Below are 24,791 nucleotides of genomic sequence, written 5' to 3'. Positions count from 1 at the left end.
TTTTTCTCCGGTCTACTTCTTCAAATTTTTAAAAAAAAAACCTTGAAGTTCTACGACAACGCAATGCAGATTGGTCCGATTTTCACAAAATTATAACCGGTCCATTTAACATTCAACTATTCATCTGGAAGAGATGTATTCTCAAACTAAATGAGTCACTAAGCAAGGTCTAAACTACAAGTATACGTCCGTCACGTGTTTACTCTTCAAAATTTCCCGAGGAACATTGGCCGATCCAGCAAATTGGTAAAATTGTTTTTCTCCATTTAAAGCTATCGAATTGTATCGAGCCTTTGAGGGGCCAGGTGCTATGACAAGAATCGATTATTTAACATAGATCTAAACGGAGGGAATCCGGTGTTGCCAAATTTCTGGATCCGCCTTTGCCGAGGAAAACGATTCACACACTGTGGAAATCAGCTCCTTGAGGAGACCCTGCTAAAAATTGGCAGTAGAGTCTGTGTTCCAAAATACCATAGACCTACGGCTGGCTGTAAGATTTTTAATAGCTTTGTAGCCGGCTATACAATTTCTTATAGCCTTTTATAGCCGATGGCGATTAAGCAACTCACACCCAGGCGATAAAGTGTATGCTAAACGTCACTAATTACGGATGCTAGGACTTTGTGAGTTTTTGGACCACTGCTCTTTTTTTGAGCCGTAGCATCTTAATTTATTTTGCGAGGAAAGTTCCGTACTTTTGATGGATGCCTGCCATTCCTAATATATTAGAGCGCCTTCAGTTTCGTATGATACTGTGCAATACCTCCGGTGTGAAATAGTTGCTTCAGACGCCGTGGCGCGGCAGGCGGGCAGAGAGCGCGCAACTCGCATTGGCGCCTACAAACCCAACAGTGATACCTCACGCATTGCGCAGTGCGTGGAGTATCCCTGTTAGGTTTGTAGGCGCCAATGAGTCGCCGCTCCGCTTTGTGTTAGGCTCTAATATTTAATCTGGCGGAGTCAGCGTTATCCAACTCATGATTTTGAAATGTTTGCACATCCTGTATGGATTATTCTCGTTTTAATTTATGAAAAAAAAATATGTATTAAAGGAAAATATAACTTGTGTTTTGTAAATATTTAGGTGGCTCCGTATCAAACTTAATGATTTCCAAAGCACACGAATTTCTATACAATTTCTTATAGCCTTTTATAATCGATGACGAAAAAGCAACAGCCAGGCGATAAAGTGTAAAGCCCGGCTATAGGAACTGTAGCCCGGCTGCATAATTTTTTATCGTTTCGTATAGCCCGGCCGTATGATTTTCTCCGCATTCTACAGCTAGCTATATGATTTTCCGTAGCTTTCTTTAGCCGGCTATAAGAATTCCTATGGTATTTTGGAACGCAGCTCTTATCGCCAATTTTTACCAGGGGATATTAACATGTAAATTTAACACAGATCAAATGAAAATTGGATTATACCGATGACGTCATTTGCATTTTTGCAATTATACCAATGTTAGTTGAAAACCTTTATATCTTGTTCATAAGTTGATTTGTAGACTTCTTGTTGTGTGATTCGTGTTCCTAGGGAAATTTTGAAGAGAAAACATGTATCGGTGTGCTTTAAGTGAGGGGCTTGGAGGACAAGGCGCATAAGTGCAGTTTTAGCGGCTCTGGTGCTTGCACTAGAGCTGCTATTCCGGACGGTCCCAGCTGGGGAGTATCAATGCAGCATGTTACATTGTAGAGACCGCGCGTTGGTTGATGGGAATCGGCGCCATTTTCGGCTATGTTCCTTGTCATGACTTTATTTTATTGCATACTGTTTTATTGTTAGTCAATGCTATGTTGTGTATTGTATTTTTGGAATCATGGTGATACAGTCAACAATTCAAAACTTGTTTGTGCTTTTATCTCGTGATGGAAAAAATGTACTTTACGTTCAAAATTTGAAAATTTGAATTTTAAAGTTTTCGCGGTTAAGGAAGCTTTAACCACTGGGTTGGAGCTTCCTAGTCATTTACTCGATATCAGCTGATAGCAAACAAAGGTTACCAGGGAAACCGTAAACGTCTAACAACTATCGTGGCCATTGGGGCGATTATTGAAATGATATCGACTGTATGTCGCCGCTTACGACAGGACATAGCCCTATCTTAACTGTGTAATATATCGCAATTCGATATTGTTTTGATTTTTAAAAGGAGCAATTCATTCATACAGTTCCGATTAGTTTTGGCGAACGGGCCCTTAACCTACGGCACTCGGCTCATGGGAATTTTTTAACTCTAAATTTTTTAACCTAACTCTTCCATTCCGGGAACATATTTATTGAAAACGGCGACTTTTTCAACAGTCCTATTTTTATCTACAACATCTAAGTGGCCCTTCATAATCATTTAATTTTGGCCCCTGGCCAGAAAAAGGTTCGGAAATTGCAGTGATTTTGCCGAAAATGCTGAAGTAAGTAAATTTGGGCATTTTTTTTTCCTTCTTCAAACTCTGTGGAGAAGCACTTCTCCTCCAGTACATCTATTTTTTTACTTATCTCTCGCAAGGTACATTTACAGAAGGTGTGTTCCAGTATTAACAGTTCAGATTCGTTGTTTTTTTATTATAACGCTTATTTCGGAAAGCAATTATTACATTGTTCAATTCTACTGACTTTCAACACTCGATTATACTCCCGGCAAATTCTGCAGCAGCGTTTCAAATGTTGACTCTAATGCTTCCAACAGCCATCCGATGTCTAAGGGTTTATTCCTAGATTTAGGGATTTTCCGGAATTTCCAGGGATTTAGGGATTTTTCAGGAAATCTAGGGATTTTTTTTTGATGAGGTAAAGTTACCAAAAATCAACTTTTTAACCTCAATTATAGCTTCGACAATCGAAAACATTTTTTCATCTATATTTTGTAGGCCTTTTTGGCAACACTATTTTCCCCGCAAATAAGCCGGAAATTAAAACGATTGTGTCCTTCGATGTACTTGACATTCAACTGCATTCAACCTGTTAATAATAATAACAAATCAACTAATATTCTTTCATTTTATTGGTCTGGATTAGCACTGCTTTCAGAGAGCGCCAAAATTCAAACGAGCCAATCAGATTTAAATATTGCAAATCGCTACATCGAATGACATCATGATTCTTCATAAAAAAATGGCGCTTTTTGCAAAATCTAGGGATTTTTTAAGTATATTTGAGCAAATCTGGGGATTTAGGGATTTTTAGCGAAATCTAGGCATTTTTTTTCTTCCCCGCTAGGGATTTAATATCGGAAGACTGGCTTCCAGTATCGCAGCGTTGATCGTCGCTGATGTCGAAATGGAACCTAATGCCGGACATACTGTAACACCTCCATTCCTCAATTCCGGTGAGGAATACGTCTCTACCCTTAACTCAATATAAATATACAAATTGATAAGTGAGTGCTTTAGTCTCCTGAAAACAGAATTGCGAAACTTAAAATTGGAGAAAAATGATGAGTAAATGAAAAAATGGAACCAATTGATGGAAAAGTCGCATGCCATTCTGACACAAAATATGGCGTCTATCGAATCACCTTAACTAAATAAAATAACCAAATTTTCAACTCTCAAACTATCAACTATCAACTATCAAAATTCAAACTATCAAAATTTCCAACAATGACAAAAATGATTGTAATATACCTATAATGTAATGAAATATACACGCTCTAATCATTTAATTTGTATTACCTTTATGTTATGTACCTACATGTTATACTATTTTTATAATAAATTTTGCCAACATGCTTTTCAATTCAGTCTACAACATTTCATTCCGACGTGGCAATAATGATTTATAATGCCCCTAAACATTAAAATGAATTACAATAGTAATGCCGCATTATAATGTCGTATTATACATCGCAACGATTCATGTCCTACTGATTATTGATTATTGTAAGATGAATTCTGTTTTCTCTGATTGTATGTTTCATACGTGCGAAGCAAGTACGGGTCACTAGAAACGTGGTTCGTACGGGTGGCTGATGAAATTGATCTTCGAATACCTTTTGATGAGCTAGGGAAATGGAACCATCTGCATCTCATGGACAATAAATAGTTGCCGTAATTAAGGTCATCCCGTGATTAAGGTGCCGTGATTTAAGTCATAAATTCTTCATCTAATTCTTGATTCATCTCCAAAATGTCTGCTAAAGCTTTCATGCGCTTCTCCTTGTATGCATGAATGAGCAAATTGGGTATCGAACAAGCGGACACTTTTTGAAAATTTAGATGATTCTGGACAATATCGTACAGAAGTCCACGAGCTGCAGATAGAACCATTACCTCTAGCTCATCAAAAGTTATTCGAAGATCATTCAACAACCTCTTTGACAAGTTGCAAAAACATTTCGTTAACAATAGTGTCACACGGTACTAGGAATATTTACTATTTAACGAACCTTATATTTCCCTGACTCAGTCCTAAATTATAGAAGTATGCGTTACTTTTCCAGCAATCCAAAAAAACAATTATACAAAAAACCAATACCTACACTTTCAGATATAAAAATGCAAATTTTTTGCAGCCTCGCTAAACGACTTATCAACCAGAGATTTTTTAGGAAGCGGACCTCCAAAGAGCTTTCAAAATTAAAAGTATACAACACGTGATAATGCCATGTATTCGCCATATCAAAGCCCAATACACATTTATACACCGGCTACGTAAATCTGCTAAGTTACAAAACATGAATCGACAGTTGTCGGATTGTACATCAATGACAAAATGTGTCTAGGCCCTCATTCTTGACTACAACTACTGCCCCCAGAGCCGCTCTCCGACGCCAATGCGTTGGAGCTTCCTGCTTGTTTTTCTATTTCGAGAAATACGTGTTTGAAGTTTCGAAATCACATGGATCCTTATGGCGGAAAGAAAGTTCAAACCGTCTTTTTGATGCATAAAAATTGGAATTTGAGAGCGAATTTTTCACAGAATACGTATTAAGACAATTTTTACTTGAGATCATTAATATCTCAATTTTTTATCAAACCGGACTTATGTACCTTGTCTTCCAAGTCCCTCAATTCATACCATGTCTAGGGGCCCATTCGCACACAATGTAATACAGAGCAATATTAAAAATAAATTTGAGCTTCGCTGTTGACTATTTCGTTTAAATTCCTTCATCTTTCTCATAATTTCTTTTTTCATCGGACATGAACGAGATTCAATTGAATTTATTCCTCGGCATCGTTACGTATGCAAATAAGACCCTCAAACATACGTTTTCGCAAACGACGACGAAATACCAAAGGTTACTGAGGAAGAGCACTCTGACGAGTGTGCACCATTCGTCGTCCTCTGACGTAAGGACATATCTCGAGTTTCGCATGAGCCCCAGAGAGCATGGATTTATATGTAAAGCAGGGCTCATGTGCAAATCGAGATACGCCTTTATGTCAGAGAGGCGATGTATTGCATAGGATTTGAATATTCATCCCCCTCCACCTCCCTTACCTCACCAAAGGTGACGTAATTGGATTATTCTGTTGGATTCCAGGGGTACAAACGAACCAAAATTTCGTCCACTCTCCCGAGCTTCGACAGCTTGGGCACACATTCCAAAAATATGCTAATTTTAGGGGACAAATATTTGCCGTCCACCCGAGTGAGGATCAGTATGACTTGAACGTAACTATGCTGAAATGAATGATGAAATGGACTTATTTATGCTAAAAGGAACTATGTGCATAGACATGTGCGTGAGACATAGTTCCTTTTAGCATAAATAAGTCCAAATAAGAATGAACCACGAGGCACGCGAACCCTATCCACATAGTTCCCTTGGATCAAATTCATTTACACATAGTTCCGTCCAGCACAGTGGAGAATTTGCAGGTGTCTGCAGTTTGGCGAATTTCGTGTTTAGATGAAATGTCGAGAGAACTGAGAAAGACAATTTCCTCGGTTTCTAAATTGAACAATGACTGGAGGAGATATGACAAAATACCCTAGTCTGCTAAACTGCATGTGTTTAAATAGGAAATACCGCCAGATGACGTCACAAGGCAGAATATTTTCTCAATTTTAAGTCTATATCCAACAAAACAAAGTCATTGAAACCTTTGAAATTACTCGCAAAATAATAAGATGAGTACCTATGCAAAGATATGCTCTTCCTATAAATCGACCATCTCATAACAACTTGTCCCCCTTTCCAACCAAGTGATAAAACATACATGATTCTGAAAGTGCGCCTGTCCTATTTTTTTGAACTTACGTGCTGCATGTCATCCTACATATTTTATTTAACTGCCCATCAGTTTTCAATAATTACTCAGTGTCATTGATGTTCTTAGACGCGTTTATTCGGCCTGTTTTTTAGAGGGGTCCCTCTCAAAAATGGGTCTACAAAATATCACCATCTCGAATAGGTGCATATTTCGTTGCCTACCTGACATTAGAGCATAACTACACTCTGCAATGAACCCTGTCTTCCACACATTTCAATGCTTTTCCGGGCTCATCTCAATATGTAGTTACGCCCTTTTGTCAACCAAGCGACGATTTAAAGGGAAAAAATGTGGCGCCTGATATTTCGACATATATGCGGACATAAACTGTAACGACGAAATGCGACCGTCGAAACGGTAGTCATAATATGCAGAGGGATATCATAAAAAATCATAAACTGTCAGTGTCTGCGAAAGGTGCGGCATAGTTGGCGATTAGTAATAAAACTCAACACCATGGGCCATCGATGTCAAGTTTTGGACCAGGTCGATTTATCTGAGATTTTGATTGTCGAAATTGGTGAAATATACGCACGCTTTCTTATAAAAATGGCAAGTTTTGAGTGTTTGCGAGGAGACAATGTACATCATTGTTTTATGACGGGTATGACAAAATATGACATCGCATAGTGGGAGGATGAGTCAGAGAGGGTCAAATTAATATGTGGAGTGGTAAATATATGACAGTGTATTGTGCACCTTCCCCTTAAAAAAGAAAAAAGTTATAGGCTAGATTTATTGTCATTAGTGCTTACGCTGGAACAAGTGTGAAATAAAACTAATTACGCTGTGCTTTACGGCTTCAAACGCGTTCCCGATTCGTAACGGTTCACTTTAACCCCTCCACGCCCCCCCCCCCCCTCTAACGCTCTAAACAATATCAAAGTAAGCATATTTACTTCAAAATATCGCTTTGACAAAACTTATTATGACGCTCATTTTTTTCTTATGCTTTCATGGTCATGCTCTCTGCTTTCTCAGAATGCTCAAATCGTATTGTCATGACTGGATTTTGACGATCAACGTGCTTTGCCCAATTTTCTCCTTTAGTCTTTTATTTTAATTTTTTGACATCACAGATATTACGGTGCAATAAAGATACGGATTTTTTTATTTTAACCCACCGTTATAAGTCACTTTCCACGATCGGAAAATCCAAAATTGATGGATGAAATCAGAAAACGCGTATCTTCGCCTCTTCGGTTGCAACGTTGAAAGCCATCACTTGTGACACGCTTATTTAATAGAATCACGAACATTCTCACGGATTTATTTTGGTCAATTTTCTTGAATTTCCTTAAATGATTTCTAAAAACACGACGAGAAATTTTAAGACGTTGCAATGAGAATACGCGTTTTTGACCTCGGCCATCAATATCTACGGCTAAAGTGCGAAACCACGCATCTCCGAAGATTTCCTGCCATTCTTTACTTTTTTGTGAAACATCAGTCAATTTAATTTTTTGAAAATGTTCTTGATTTTTCTTCTCCAGTTGCAGAATATTCTATATACATTTCAAGCTATACAATTGGCCTATGCCGCTTCGAGAGAATAAAATAGAGTCAGGGATTTGAAAACACCGCGATGGAAAAACTTGGTTTCGCGCTTTAGCTGACATAACTTTCAGCATTCGAAAAATCCCAAATCTGAAGCTCGACTCGAATGCAATTCGCAGCGAAAGGGAGTTTATTGGCTCTGGTGTCAGCGCGACCGGGATGAAGACAAAATGACGGAGAGTGGGCAGCGTCAGGGCGAGGGGGGAGCGGGGGCGTGGGTTCCTTCAGCAAAAACCACCTAACTCAAAAAGAAACCCCAGGGTATGTACGCGGTTTTCGCCTGGCGCGAGGCGGCGACCCGGGGTCCAGGGATGATTGATGCTGAGGAAGAACCTCCTAACTACAATAGCAATCCTGGGGCGAATACGCGGTTTTTACCTAACTCGAGGAGGCGACCCAGGGTCCAGGATGATTGATGCTGTACATGGTGGGGCGGCGCGGCGCGGTCGGAGTAGCACGATGCGACGCGACACGTCGCGGCGCATTGTCGTTGGCAACGTTGACAAATCGCCTTGATTTCTCGTTTAATCGCGTTAATTGGACAGCGTTAAGCAGAAACGAACCGAGTCACAACAGCTATTGACAAATTTAGTAGGGCACTTTAATTTTTTACATGAGAACGTTAGTGCAGATAACTTTTAAAATTTGTAGGAATTTGATTCGAATTATGCAAAAAATTCACTGAAACTTGAATAAAACCCGCACAACCGTTTTCATGTAAAATTTTAAATTGCCTGATTAAATTTGACAATAACTGATGTGGATTGGTTCCTTACTGCTTAACGCGGTCCAATTAGGGGTGTTTTAGCTTGCGACGTGGCAACCCGGCCATCGCGGTGGCTCCGGTCTGGCTACCGGCTGAAATACATATTTCCTGCCTGAACTCGTATTGTGGGGTAAAGGCACGGGTCACCGCGTCTTTGTCGAAGGGTTAATTTCAGGGCGGTGGTAAATCTTGCAATTTGGCAACCATGTTTTTACTTCGTTTAAATAATATCGGAGGCGAAAGTACGAAGCCACGTATCTCCGTTTGCGACATTGCAGACTTCGTTTCATACCCTATTTTTTCTTCGAAAATCTGATCAACGTAGTGTCTTGAAAACTTCCTTGGTTTGTTTTCTCTGTTAGCAGTATTTTCTGTAGGGATTTCAAGTTTTAATGTTGGCTTGTTCCTCAGTGAAGAATCAAATAGGGATGGAAATGTTGAAACATCGCAATGGAGATACCTAGTCTCGCGCCTTAGTTATCGATATTTAAAATGATCTATTTTAGACGGAGCAGACTGTCGCACTCCAATTCGTGATTTCAGAGGCTCGCAAGACGCGGTCGAGGCCAAAACGCCCTCATGCATTGGTGAATGCAACACGCACACCCACAGAGGTCGAATAGTTGCGTCCATTTTGAGCTCTAAGAGGGAAATATAATCTTATAATTGGACGTATTTCTGCCAAACGGAACTATGTGCATTATGGCGTGAGCCTTGTTAAGCATGTGTTCTTATGGGACTCAGGGCTCATGTCTAAATGCACATAGTTCCGTTTGGCAGAAATAGGTCCAATTATGACAAGGAAATATAGCCACAACTGTGTTCATTTCCTCATCAACTGGCTTCTTCATCCGCTAGGACTACGTGTCAAAATTTACGTTCTTCCCAAAACATAACCTCATGCAAAGCAACCTTTCAATATTTCTAACAATAAAAGCCAAGCAAATTATATTTTATGATAAAAAAATAAAATAAATAAAATCACATTTTATCCCGAAGGGCGGCAGTGAAAGAGCCCCGAACAGTAAAAATCTTGCTGCAGGTTGATTTTACAGAAGAAAAGGAATCGGGGTGAAAATTTGTCTTATCACAGCGAGGCGGAGGATGGATTGTAGGCTCCGATATCAAATTAGATAAATTTAATGTTCGCACCGTGCTCGTAGGATGATTTGACATTTTTCACGGCGCAGCCCTTTCTCTTTCGCTCACCCCCGCAGCCCCTGCCCCCTCCCTCACCCCTCCGCACCCGTGCTTGTCCGTCAAGTGACAAGGAACTTCGAACGCTTCACTCGACGTGCAGTGTTGCCGCGCTTGCATGATAAATCACTGTGAATCAAGCCATTACGCAAGGTCTGGATCGGGGTTGCACGCGTGATGAATGAAAAATATGGAAAATTGGAAATTTTCTTGAAATATTTCATGAAATTTCTCGCGGCTGTGAAATATTTTTTTTTTTTTTTTCAGGGATTAGAGTATGCAACCCGCGCTCAAATACTCCGAAGACAGTCGCAATTTTTACATTTTGCAAAATATGAGAGGGAACCGGTATATTTCAATATTTTTCAGAAATGTCTGTTATTTCAAAATTTTATTTTTCATGAAAAATTGCAACCCTGGTATGGATGGATTTTAGTTTATCAGAGAAGTAAACCGTGGTTTCAAACCTTTCATGAACCGATTTAAAGACACATTTTGCAGCTTGAACTCATTCTAAAGTTTGCGATGATGGGTGGGAGGGGGTTTATAAAAATGCATCGAACAAATTGATGTATTTATGCCAAAAGGAACTGTGTGAAGAGTTTGCGTGGGACAAAGTTCCTTTTTTAGCGTAAATACGTCCAATTTTTGATTACACAGAGTTGACTTATATCAGCCAATCTGCATGTCACGTTGCTCAGTGTTTTCTCTCATTTCATTTTTTTCTTTTAAAACAAGAACTAAACTGTATTGACGATAAAATTTCTAAAGCACGTAGCTCGGTATACAAAAGTGCAGATTTCCTGTCATGCTTTACTTTTTGTACGAAAAGCTATTCAACTTCAATTCCTAAAAACTTCCTTGATGTTTCCTCTCTGTTAGCAGAAAATTCTGTACAAATTTCTAGGTCTTAAGTGGGCTTGTTTCTCTTCGAAAAAATAAAATTGGAACGGAAATTTTGAAACAACGCAATGGAGATACGCAGCTTCGCACTTTGGCCATCGATACGTAAAATGATCGATTTAAGGTGCGGTAGCTGCCTCACTCTCATACGTAATTTCAGGAGCTCGCGTGACGCAGACGAAGCTAAAACGCCTTCAAGTATTGGTGGATGCAACCCGCACATCCACAGAGGTCGAATAGTTGCATCCAGGCGTTGATACCCATCATCTCACGTCGTCGTCCCTCTGTCGTACGGGCATACCTCGATTTTCATATGAGCCCTGTTTCACATACAAGTCCATACTTTCTGGGGCTCATACGAAAATAGAGATACACCCCTACGCCAGAGGAGCAACGACGTTTCCGCGTCGCGCTATGCCGCTTGAATATTGTCAAATGGCCATTTCAACGAAACTAAAATGTATATATATATAGGCTGAAAACGGACTCATCTGTGTCAGGGAAGTTTATTTATTGCAACTACTCTTTGAATACTAAAAATAAATGAAAACTTTAAAAAAACCAAACTTTAGTGCGCAGTGCGAAAAGAAACTTCAAGAAATAATGTTGGTTTTCTCGTCTTAACAAAAAATGAGGATGGGGAGTTGGCATTTGGACGACGTTAAACAGAAAGGAACCAGGCCACATCAACTTTCGCCAAATTTGACAGGGAAATATATTTTTTACGTGAGAACGTTTGCGCGGATCCCTTTGAAAATTTTAAGGAATTTGCTTTGTATTATGGAGAAAATTCACTGAAATTTGCACGAAATTCCGCACAACCGTTTTCATGTAAAAAATTAAATTGCCCGATCAAATTTGGCAATAGCTCATGTGGCTTGGTTCCTTTCTGTTTAACGCGGTCCATTTTATAGTACCGTAAACGAGTTGCGCGGCCCCTTCTGAGCGAAAAATGTTAGAATTATTGATTTAAATGTGAACTATAAACAAGATTGTCACTTAAGTAAACTGATTTGTAAAATTGTCAATAAGTTAAATGTGTTTAAGTGGAAATATTGTGGAGGAACATACTTTGTCATGTGATTTAATCCTTATACTTTGCCCGGCGGTCCATTCTAAAGGCTGTTAGATTCAGCCTAATGAATTGTTTAATGGACACAAAAGGAATCTTTAACTTGCTATTGGACACACACGGTGGTCATCCTTTATCTCCACTCACAGTTTCGATGGGAAATATACCCGTTGTCCGCTCAAAGCACGATCGATCTTCATACTGCCCGCCTCTGTCCCTTTTCAGGGCACGCAGCGCTTCCAACCGGAAAATTAGAATTTTTCAGATCCGCTTAATAGCTCAAAGAAAGGTCAATTTCACAGAGTGTCGCCCCTAGCTCGTAAATGAGTCTGTTGCACACAAGCGATACAAATTGATGAATGAATCTTCTAAAAGTAAAACAAGGCAGAAAAACAAAGAAAGTCTGATATGTACTCCTTATCCCACGGTTTTTAGATTCCGTAAAGCAATTATTTTGAAAATTCCCTTTTTTGGCGACGGCAGTGAGGTTTTCCTAGGTAGAAGTACAAGACAGTTTAATTTGAATGTGCAAGCAATTTATTTTTATTGACACACGCTTTTGATTTCACTTATTTCAATGCGTATTCTCTTTCTTTAACTTTTTTCCTGAATAGGGAGAAAAAAATGATTTAGCACGACAGTAATGGAACGAGAGAAAGATCGAGGAATCGATATCAGACTTTTGTTTAATCCATCTCGTAATTTTTGTGTGATTGTACTTTTATATATTTTATCCATTTATTTTTATATCTTTTGTGAAACAAGTTTATTCCAGTTTTTGCGTCAAGTTCGTCGTTTTTTGAGCGAAATTTTCAAAAATAATACCAATCATTGGTCCCATTGGTTTCCTTGTAAAATGTTCTTCTTTAAGCACCCCTTAAAATTTAAAACTTGACGAATTAAACATCGATTTGCAGTTTTACTTAAAATTTTCATGTCCGACCTCTCTGATTGACTCGATCAACTGCGCTACGGCACTAGAAGGTTCAAGTCGGTTTGATCGAGGTCAAAGTGACACACTTCTCAGATCCACACACTTTTTGAACATCCGGATGTTGGATTCGCAAGTTATTTCTCACCGTGCAAAAAAATCCAAGCTCACTCAAAAGGCTCATGCGAGACCAATTTCTCACCCCGATATGCGAGACACCACCATGGGGTGAGACCACATTAGATTACACGAGCCGCAAGGGTTTACAAAGACAACCCGCCACTGTGAGAGGAGAAACCGGGGGGGCAGCCCCGAGCAACAATCCTTGCGGCGCAGCGCGTGAAACACGGGGGAACTCTGCATAGATAAGAGGATTGCGTGTCGGTGGTAGCACAGCGGGACGTCCAACAACAGGTTCGAACGGACTCAAAGAGACCCACTCAAGCTCCGAAAGTTACACTGTGGAGATACGATGTTTTTGCATGGTAAAGCGGTGGAATCGCCGGTCAAACAGCTCAAGCTCCGAAAGTTACACTGTGGAGATACGATGTTTTTGCATGGTAAAGCGGTGGAATCGCCGGTCAAACAGCTCAAGCTCCGAAAGTTACACTGTGGAGATACGATGTTTTTGCATGGTAAAGCGGTGGAATCGCCGGTCAAACAGCTCAAGCTCCGAAAGTTACACTGTGGAGATACGATGTTTTTGCATGGTAAAGCGGTGGAATCGCCGGTCAAACAGCTCAAGCTCCGAAAGTTACACTGTGGAGATACGATGTTTTTGCATGGTAAAGCGGTGGAATCGCCGGTCAAACAGCTCAAGCTCCGAAAGTTACACTGTGGAGATACGATGTTTTTGCATGGTAAAGCGGTGGAATCGCCGGTCAAACAGCTCAAGCTCCGAAAGTTACACTGTGGAGATACGATGTTTTTGCGTGGTAAAGCGGTGGAATCGCCAGTCAAACAGCGTTTCCAGTTCCGGGAATCTTTTCCTGAATTTGCTGCTTTAACCGGTGTAAAAAAGCGGCACAAATGGTAACGCCGATAAAAGGGGTCAAGAGCGGCGTTGCCAACGGAAGAGTAATTATCAGAAGCCAGGGGGTTGGGGAATATTCAACATTATCATACCAGAGGATGGGAATGAGAGTATTGCTCAGCAGATCCAGACTTACTGAGCGGGGGAGAGCGTGAGGGGGGTATGCGGGGCTTCTCCCTCCCCCAAATTTGTCGAAATTTTAAAACATCTGCAGTTTGAGTCAGTTAATTAGATTAGGAAGAAGAGGGAAAAGAAGAGGAAGAAAATGAAATAGATCGAAGACAAGAGGAAGAATAATAGCAAGCAGGAAAGGAAATGAAGAAGAAGTGGAGGAAGAAAGAGACAGGGCAAAGAATGGAGGAACAAGAGAAAAAGGAGTCAAAAGAAAAGTTTTCTTCTTCCTCCCCTTCCTCACCTTCCTCTGCCCCTTATATTCTCCTTCTTTTTATGCCTTGTCTTCTTCTTCTTCTCTCTCTTCTTCTTCTGCCTCTTCATCTCTCTTTCTCTTCTACTTCTCTCTCTTCCTCTTCTTCTTCTGCTTCTTCACTTCTCTCTCTTCTTCTTATTCTTCTTCTTCCTCTTCCTCTACCTCTTCTTCCTCCTGTCGTCAACATACCGGCTACGTATAAAACAGTGTTCGAGACTCACCTTTGAGTTTTAGGAGCCATGTGGCGCATCAAGCCCGATTTTTAGGCGCCATTGAAGATTTTTTAGGGGCCAAATTGACTTTTTGCCCATATATTACGGCGCATTTAGTGAAAAGTAAGTTAGACGCAAGATGTTTTCGTAACAGAACTAGTAAGTAGCTGTAACTTGGGGAAGAAAAAAGCACTAAGAATGAAATCGTGAAGGATAGAATCAGCAAGCTTTCACTTGTAGTACTGAAAATTCTAGGTTTTTTCAATTCAAATAAATTTGTTTCTCTTTCTTTATGTGGCTTCCTGCGAAAATCCAGATTTTTAAGGGGCAATTTTTAGGGGCCACGATGGCGCAGAGCCTTCATTTTTTAGGAGGCATGCCCGATTTTTTAGGCGCATTTGTGCGTTGGCGCCTGTGAGTTTCGAACACTGGTATAAAAGTAGATTTAGTAAAATAAAAGTCAGTATACCCTATCTATGATATGACCCTTATTTGCGAAAAAAAATGCAAATTCCCATAAGTCGAGGCAACGCTTGTCGAGGATTAGGTGGTCGGTCTGCGGCGAGAGCGGAGTGGGTGGAGGGGCGGAGGGAGGGTGGAGGGTTCAGGTCGGAGGTGAGCTCGGAATAGGCGGAAACTCCGAGGCGTGCTTTAAATCATCTGTGTTTATAATTTAACAAATGACGATTAATCCATCTCTTTCCGTCTCGGGTATACAAAATACCTAACATGCTCCGAATGAATTATTTATCATCTTTCATACCGAAAATTAAACGGGCTTTAGCCCGCAGCCCACATCTTGGCGGATTTTTTCCCCCGTGTTCCACCGCGGTTTGTTTCCTCTGCCTCGGAAAAATAACTCGGGTGCCTTTTTTGACTCTTCGACCTTTGCGAAACCGCGCGCTGTCCCGGAACGACGCGCCTTTGAAGTCCGACGTCAAAGGACGGATGTTCTTTGGAACGTCAGAACGTCGAAGACGTTCCCGGATAAAGGCACTCGGCATTTCGATTTCGCTGATTACACCTCGGCAGCTGCTCAGTTGCTGGAAAATCCGGAGCTGTTTATCAACTCAGATGTTTTAGAATAAGTCGTCGTTTCTCCTATGAAATAACATAAGTACATTCAAATGTTGCCAAATTTCTCCTCGAAAATTGCGGTTTTAACTGTTGGATCTTGGGCATTTTCTAAACTGAAAATTTTTCATCTGACCTGCAAAAATGAAAAAAAAAAGTTGGCTTTCAAATGGCTTTCTACGTTCACAGTACATGGTCTCGTCGAGGTGCGTGGTTGATCTGGCAGTGTTGGCTCCTGAATTCCATTCATATGCTAACCTATGCCAAAATCTATGTCCTAATCAGGTTGATATATACGAGTCTATGACGCGCCTTAGCAACACATTGTGTTGGAGTTCTCTGCTTGATTTTTACTTGAATGGAATTCGTTAAAAGGTCTTTATTTTCTCTCGGGGATATCAATCTTTCAGGACACCTGTTACAGAAAAAAACGTCCAAAACAACGCCTCATACAAAAATTAATAACTACCTTCTCCACAATGACCGTTCTCGTGAAACGTATGACACTTCGGGAATTGGAGCGGTGCACCATCAAATTCCAGTGAGTAAATAACGCTAATGCAGTGCTCTCAGCCTGATGCAAGCGTTAAAATTTAATCATGAGGGCGCGTCATTGCTTACATGCCAGCGAACGGTTAGCGGATGGGTTTCGATGAGGTAAGCTGCTAATTGACCAGACATGCTGCGGTTAAATTACACGGGGTAGCATGCAGGTCGTTATCGAACTACCGACGGTGTCACCTGTCACCAGCGCATCGCCTACCCCTACCCCTCTCCCCAACACAATCGGCACATCGCGACGAAGAAAGTTCATTTCAACCCTCGAGTTTCTCAGCAAGGTCTCAATAATAGGGGTATTTTTGCTTTGGATCGGTTAGAGTAGAACTGAACTACATTTTGCGATTAGGAACCAATGTTTTACGCTCATTTTTAAAATATCGTATGCGCTTTTCATATTTCTATGAAGACAAGAGCTGCTTAATTTTCCTCCTCTTCTCTTTTTCTCTGTTTTCCTTCTTTTTTTTCCTCTCCTCTTTCCCCTTTTTTTCTTTTTATCCTTCCTCTTCTTCTAGTTCTGTTTTTTCCTCTTCAATCGCTTTTCCCCCTCCTTCTACTCCTTGCTTCTCTTCTTCTCGCCTCCTCTTTGTCATCTTCTTCCTCCTCGTTGTCCTCTTTTTTCCTATCCTCTATTTCATTTTCCCCTCCTCTCCTTCCCCATCTAGCCTTTCTTTTTTCTTTTCTTCTCTTTCCTCCTTTTTAATTTTCCTCTTTCCTTTTTCTTATTTTTCTTTCTCTTCTTTCATTCCTCCTTCTCTTATCCCTTTTCTTCTTCTCTAGTGGCAATTTTGCAAGTTTGCAACATTGTTTTTCCTCCATTTAAATCCATTAAAAATATCGAATTTAAGTGTAACAAGCTACCTCACCTAAAATCGATTGTTTTACATACATTCAAATGGTAAAAAATCGAAGCTGCCAACTTTCAAGAATCGCCGCTGCTCTTCTCATTTTCCTTTTTCTTTTTTTATTTCCTTCTACCTCCCCACCTTCTATTTCTTCGTATCTTGTCCTTCTCTCTTTTCGGTTTTCGTCCTTCTTTTTCTTCCTCTGTCTTTCTCTCTCCTGTCTCTCTTTCCTCCTCTTTCCGTACTTTATTCTCCTATTTTTTTAATCTCCTCCCTCTTCTGTTCATTCTCCTCCCTTGATTCCCAGTTCGCAAGTAGGTATTTTATAAATGAACCAGAAATTTTAGTTCCTTGTAGCAAAATTTAGGTCAACTGCCAGTGATGGCAACCTGGTTGTCCAATCAAAGCGTATTTTGATTTCGCGATATTGAGTAAGCAATGACAACCAAGGCATTGCGAGTGTAACTAAATCCAATTCTCTAGTTGAATTACGCTGTATACATGATGCCTTAGAAGCTATCGGTATTCTCAATATAAATCATGAATCAAACAAGTTTTTGCGTGTGATACTTGTTATCCTGGAGCTTTCCCCCTCCCGGACCAAAACATAAAGGAATCCGAATTCGGGAAAATCTCACAGATAGATGAAATAATCATTTTTAAAAAAATATCTTCCAAAAACTCCTAAAGAATAGGTAAAGTGTTCGTTTAAATAAGAAACCTCCTTTGGCTATTGTAAATGTAAAGTAAACTTTAACTCGTAATGAAATTTACTCAAAGAAGTCTTTAAAAAAAATGACCACTTTTCAATGAGTATTTCGAAATTGTTTTACAAAAATTTTACCTCTCGTAAATGTTTCTTAAAATAATTCCCCAAAAAGGGTTTCCCAATACAAACTTTTTAGCAGTTTTTTTAAAAGCTGTCTTTTTAAAATTTACGAATTTTGTAAAAGTTGTTTTAACAGTCGTTGCTACTAGGGATGAGTAAGTTTATGCTGATCATAGAATCGTACCTGGATTTTAGAAACATGCAAATGTGTATTCATTCATGGGATTAAGGACTTTTTTCAAGATAGCTATTTGTATTAAGTTGAGCCGAAAATTATTTGTCATCTATACTCAATTCTCGACGGAGAGCGTTCTTCAAATATATCTCCGAAAGAAGCAAAGTTCCTTCACGTTAATGAAAAGCGCTAACCCGTATTTGAATCCGAACACTTCCGTCACTAAGCACACATTGAAAATGAGAATAGAGCAAGAGAAAGTACGCGCGTCGATGATCGATGAAGGCGCAGAGATACGACTATTCGTACTTCATGGATGTCCGTGTTGCGTTTGCAAATTTGAAGGCGCTCTAGCGTGAGGCGTGAACTCGCAATGCTCCACTCCATGCTGCCAATAAGGTACCGCTCTCCTCTGATTGGAGGGAAAAGTTAAAAACGTTAAAACGAGGCTTTATTACTTTTCTCCTCCTTACTTCGGCTGTGTTATCACTAGATTTGTTTTCTATTTTTTCTTCAACATGATGTCTGGTTACTTTTTTCAGGATGTATTTCATACCTACATCTAAAACTCGTAAGTACCGGCCCCATGCAACTCACCAGGCACGTGTTTTTAGGAAACCTCGGGATAATTTGACCCACCTTGAGCATCTAAGAGTTAATAATAACAATAAGCCAAAAAATCTGTGATTTTCCATACAAGTAGCATTACTAGAGTTTGCTTCAGTTTAGAAGCATACATAAGAACATGGAAGCATACATAAGAATCGCTCCGAAATAAAATGTTTAATTGCTCCAACCCCCTCTCCCCCAATAAATACTGGCATCAAAATTTGAAAATTTTTGATGTTTTATGATGACGATGAGTTTTGATGTTTTTGAAAATTTTCCGCCTTCCCCTCGTGAAAATATTTTCTTTAAAGCCCTCTTTAAAATAAAATTATTTTACTACTACTACTTACTTTCCTGAACTCCACTCTTTGAAGACATGGTTTTAGCCCGTCTAAAGAGAGCCCCTCCAAAAATTTCCTTTTTATAGAGATTTTTTATAAAGGAAGTATATGATAACATAAGATAAAGCGATGCTATCTATATTATCATCCATTGAAATAGACTCCCGTACTTCTAAACACATTTTTTTTCCGAAATTTTAAAGGTGTACGACCTGGCTCATTTGATTTGCACGAGTAGGGAGGATTATAAACTTTCACGTGAACATTGGTGCAGAAGTAACAAAAGCCATACCAGGCTTCATGAATTCCGTCAGGATTTACCGGAAACCTTTCCGGATTATTCTTCAGAGCTCACCAGTCGTGCTTTTTGAACCACTTTACTCTTTTCGTCGCTTCTCTGACGTACGAGTATATCTCGATTTTCACGTGAGCCCTGTTCTCTGCATGTGTCTATGCTTTCCGGGGCTCAGGTGGAATTGGAGACATGCCCTCGCGTCAGAAGAGCGACGTTTTTTGAGCAACATTTAATCCGGCAGTGACTCGGAGTAGAGAGAAGGGTCTTGCGATGATGAGCAAGAGAGGAGAAAATTCATTATTTTCAATTCGTGTGACTCTTAGTTAAAAAAGTTGACCCTCTCACGAGGTGGCTCAATTGTGGCATGAAAAGTTATTTTGTGGCAAATTTGAATTTGTTACTTAGCCTCGGATGGATGGACATTAAGCCTTAAGGTGATTCGATGGACGCCATTTAGTGTCAGAACGGCATGCGATGCATCGCATCAATTGGTTCCATTTTTTCAGCAACTCGTCATTTTTCTCGAATTTTGAGATCGCAATTCTGTCGTCAGGAGACTAAAGCACTCACTTACCAATTTTAACAAAGAAATTCAACGTAATAAAGGCGTGGTTTTTTTTTTTTTTTAGAGAGAAAACCTCGCATTCGAGTGCAGTTTCGATATCAGTATCGAATGCGATGTTTTCTCTCTAAAAAAAACCACGCCTTTATTACGTTGAATTTCTCAGTTAAAATTGGTAAGTAAGTGCTTTAGTCTCCTGACAACAGAATTGCGATCTCAAAATTCAAGAAAAATGACGAATAGCTGAAAGAATGGAGCCAATTGATGCGATATATCGCATGCCGTTCTGACACAAAATATGGCGTCCATCGAATCACCTTAAGCGTATTTTCGTCGATGATCGGTCGACCCAAAATGGGTGGATCATAAGAAGTCGTATTTTATTATCAAAATTTTTCGGACCAACATCGGGACTCACCAGATAGATAGAAGGTGAAATTCTTGCAAACGTTGGAGCCAAAATATAACCCTATAAAAAGTAGGGTTTAGAAATGACCTGATGAAGTTAATGGCATCCGACCAACATCAATTTCGAGGGTCTAATATCAAATGTTTACCAACTCGATTATGATCTCGCCGCCATTACCGCGGTATTTTGGCTCGACCGATCATCAACAAAAATACGCTTCTAGAGAGAACTGATAAATAGCAGAGAGAAACGTCGTTGGGCTGGAGGGAATATGAGAAGAAAATGAGAAGACTAGCAATTTCAGTAGCTCGCTGCTTATAATCATTGTTTATGCAAATTCCCTATCCTAGAAGGATATAGCAGCTTAACTGATGAGACATAATATGGATACGAAGAGATGCGATTCGGTTGAAAAAATAGAGGCAAACTACTTGTGTTGTAGAATGATACGACGAAACGAACAATGAATTCAACGCAACCATATTAGAAAAATAGAAAACGCACTCGGTTGATTCTAAAACCATCTTAAAGTCAATTATACTAAAGTTTTACCGTAAGAAAGTTTATAGCCTCCTCATCCGAATCCTTTCGCAAAAGCGGCAAGAACCTCCATTGAATTCAGCGAGCAGCACTGTTGTGATGAGGAAAAACGCCATATGAACATTCGAATGTTGCCAAATTCCTCCCGATAAAAAAATTATTTTTGAAGAGTCATGTATATGTTTTTGTGACATTTTCAGATATCTGACATTGAATTGCGAACAAAATTGTCGAGAAAATTGCGAGAAAAATATTCTCCAATTCCCCCAATAGACTTGTGTTTTATCAAAGGCAATTTGGACGTATTTCTATCAAAAAGAACTATGTGCAGGTGGGAAATATGGGGTGTGCTCGTTAATTCCCTGGCCGTAAGAGTGAATGAAAATAATAAAGCGCCAGTGACGTCAACGGAGATGGAACCGCCGTCGTCCCGCCTCCGCTTTCGCTTTAACTCATGAGCCCTGTCCACAACACTCTCGTGCCATGCCCGTGGCTCATGAGTCCCGCATTCAGTTGGCACATAGTTCTGTTGGCTGAATTTAAAATCCCGCTTTTCCAATTCTTCAAAAGGAATCACGCCCACTCACCACATTGTTTCTTATCCAGCTTTCCAGAGCACACCCCATATCGACGGTGAAACTACCAAACCACGTATCTCGTTTGCGGTGTTTAAAAATCTACGCTCACATTTTATTTTTTTGAAGTAGACCAAATCAATATCATTCCTTGAAATTTTCACAGAATTTTCTCTGCATGAGGAGGAAAAATCGCAGAAATTTTCAAGATTGGACGTTAAGTAGTTTTTCATTTAAAAAATAAAGTATGACAGGAAGTCTGCGACGTCGCAAACCGAGATACGTGGTTTGGTAGTTTCACCGTCGATATTTCTCAGCTGCACATACTTCTGTTTGATAGAAATACGTCCATTTGGAAACGCCAGAGGGTTCATGCGGCGTTTTTCCTTAGCTCAGCAGCGTATGTGAGAAGAAGTTATGAATCACGATGCAGCGCTTTACGGTTTCTCATTAACTTTTCGCGTGGAAAACATCGGAAGGAAAGTTCGGAAATGAACGTCTGACAGAGAGAGGAACGTTTTGTAACTTCTCTTAATTGAATATAAAACAGTCCACGTCATACGCTCTTCAATTATCATTAAGTAGCGTTGATTATGAACGTTACTCGCTCATTTATGTCTTATTCTCCAAACTTTTCGTAGCGTGCAACGTGTTTCACGCGAAATTCAGAGGAATTAAATTACGAGGAGCTTTATTTCCAACTTAGAGTACATGTGAAAAAACCATATGCCACCCTAACTTTTTATTTTCCAGGCAACTTTGCCTAACAATTCCTGACTACGCGTTTTCCTTATATGTATTCTTTTAAGCGCTCAGCCGATAGGCAGCGTTTTTTGATTTCGACTTGCCTCTAGAGTACTAGTATACTAGTGCTAATTCTTTTAAATGACGCACCAGCTCATCGATGTGTAGGCTTTTTTTTGGGGGGGGGGGTCCAGTTTTAAAATAAATAAAGTTGTGAAAACTGTATTTTATGCTTTTAACGTAATGCGCAGGTAGTTTCGATCGTTAGTCTGTAAAAAAATTTCTTAGCAGTAGAGTAATTCTTATCGAAATTGATCGTTGAACTCAAATGAAGCCTAAAAAAAAACGCGCCTGATGAGCTCAACGGTGAGCTCATTTTCGGGAAACAAAAATACGCGTTTACGGTTTCCTTGGTAACCTTTGTTTGCTATCAGCTGAAGTTTTGTTTCCATTTCCCAGCCAAGTCGACGGAGTTTATACTTCCTTTCTTCACTAAATACATTGACGAACACCTGAGCGCTTTTCTAATACGACAGTATTAGAACTTTTTTTATTTTGCCGCCTACTGCCAAAAAGCTCCCACAATTTCAGAGGGAAAGTTGAATGATCACCATTTCCAGACAACAACACTTAGCAATTCCTTATCGCGATGCTCCGAATTGGAAAATACCCAAAGAGCAGTCCCAATTCCCCGATTGTCCCCAATATTCTCATTCTATCGTATTTTCGATTCGTTTCTTACGAACTGCGATCCATATCCTTATAGAATTTTTTTTCTAGAATTCTCAGATTCAACCTGGTTAATATTCGTTGACTTTTCCTCAACTGTGATAGTAAGTTTCTGACCCTTCTTTTTCAATTTTCTAACTTTTCCTTCCAAATATTTAAAATTATTTGACTTTCCTCTAACGACCTAGTTACGATAACTACCACGGCAGAGAACACAACTGTCATGGTAGTTATAGTAAATACCGAGTTTGTGTCCTCTACCCGCGTTAGTTATCGTAACTACCACACGGTAGCTGGTGCATTTTTAACCATGCAGCCGCTGATTGTGATAACTATCCTATTTTTCTCGTGTTTTCCTTTCATTTTCTTTGTCTATTTCTATGTCAATCGATTTCAATCAATTATAAACCCGCTGGATATGGTTGAAAGAGGCCCTGTCGTTACGGATTCCAATGCTTCACTTTCAATATCACACGAGCACTTATATGCACATTGCACATACATTCGCCACGTCGCACGGTGGATTGAGCCAATCAGAGAGGTCCGACCTCAGATGTTTGACTAAAACTGCAAATTTCGATGTTTATTTCGTCACATTTTAACCTTTAAGGGGTATCTCTGGAAGAAAATTCCACGAGGAAGACTAATGGAATCACTTTTAGAACCTCAAAGTTTTGCATAGGCGAACTTAAGGTGATTCGATGGACGCCATATTTTGTGTCAGAACGGCATGCGATATATCGCATCAATTGGTTCCATTTTTTCAGCTACTCGTAATTTTTCTCCAATTTTGCGATCGCAATTCCGTTGTCAGGAGACTAAAGCACTCACTCACCAATTTTAACAAAGAAATTCAACGTAATAAAGGCGTGGTTTTTTAGAGAGAAAATATCGCATTCAATACTGATATCGAAACTGCACTCGAATACGATATTTTCTCTCTTAAAAAACCACGCATTTATTACGTTGAATTTCTTGTTAAAATTGGTATGTGAGTGCTATATGTCTCCTGACAACAGAATTGCGATCTCAAAATTCGAGAAAAATTACGAGTAGCTGAAAAAATGGAACCAGTTGATGCGATATATCGCATGTCGTTCTGACACAAAATATGGCGTCCATGGAATCACCTTAAAAGCGTTTAAAGTTTCCAAATTTTGTCCGGCCTCTCCTATGGCTCAATACACTGTGCGTCAGCCCGGATTCACTGATCCCAGATCCACCTTTCGATTGAATTTTAAACGCGATTTGTTCGATAGCGCCGCGGAAACAATGACCGTGTGCGGAATAATTAACCCGGTTCTAAACTTCCGGGGGCTGCATCTCCGGACACCGTTGCCAGATCTCTCGAGAAAATCCCCCCTCCAACGCCGCGGAGCTCCACGAATTATGATGTGCTCAGCCAACGCTATACGAGTCTCGGGGGCTGAGGACAGAACATCGTAACTGCGATGGGGTGGTCCTGTGTAGATGCGTGGTTTTTGCCCGGGGAGGATGAGATTTACGAGGGATTCCGCGATAATTTCATCTCCGGGCCCCCATTCAAGTCTCGTTAAAACTTTTACTCGGACGGATGTGGGGTTTGCATTTATCGCCGCTGGCCCGGCGTGCTTATGTTCCCTCCTCGCAGTTCCTCTTTGCTCTGCTTTGAGTGGTCCTGAACGTGGGTATTTTAGTGCACTCGTCTGTGTGAAATGTGTCACTTGTAAACTGAGAGTTCAGCAGTCGCTGGGAAGGAGGGACTAAATGGTTTGCCAGCGTTTTAGACAGGATGTCTCGCAGATTTTAACTATAGATAACAGGAGTGTTCTTTGGCAGGATGGCATGAAACGTTAGAAAGAAATGAAGGATTGAAAATTTCTGTGAAATATTTCATGACGTTTTACGAAGCTGTGAAATATTTCATATTTTTCAGGGGCTAGAGTATGCAACCCGCACTCACACACACGAAAGTTGAAGAAAGTCGCAATTTTTTTAAATTTTGCGAAAAATGATTAGGGACCGGTATTTTTCAATATGTTTCATAAATGTCCGAAATCTCATGAAATATATTTCACGTAAAATTTCGTGATTTTATTTTTCATGAAATTTTGCTGAAAAACTCGAGGGACTAAATGGTTCGCCGGCGTTTTAGACAGGATGTCTCGGATTTTAACTACCAGATCACAGGAGTGTTCTTTGGCAGGGTG

General features: G+C 40.0%; 1 protein-coding gene across 1 annotated transcript in view; it reads right to left on the bottom strand.

Annotated features, from left to right (window-relative positions):
• rdgC (retinal degeneration C) overlaps positions 1-24,791 on the bottom strand; it is a 216,045-nt gene that overhangs the window by 132,539 nt on the left and 58,715 nt on the right. The gene's annotated exons all lie outside the window — the stretch shown is intronic.

The sequence above is a fragment of the Bemisia tabaci genome, chromosome 6, assembly GCF_918797505.1.
Source record: "Bemisia tabaci chromosome 6, PGI_BMITA_v3".
NCBI lineage: Eukaryota > Metazoa > Arthropoda > Insecta > Hemiptera > Aleyrodidae > Bemisia > Bemisia tabaci.
Note: the sequence above shows the minus strand (reverse complement) of the source record. Positions and strands in the feature narration are given on the sequence as shown.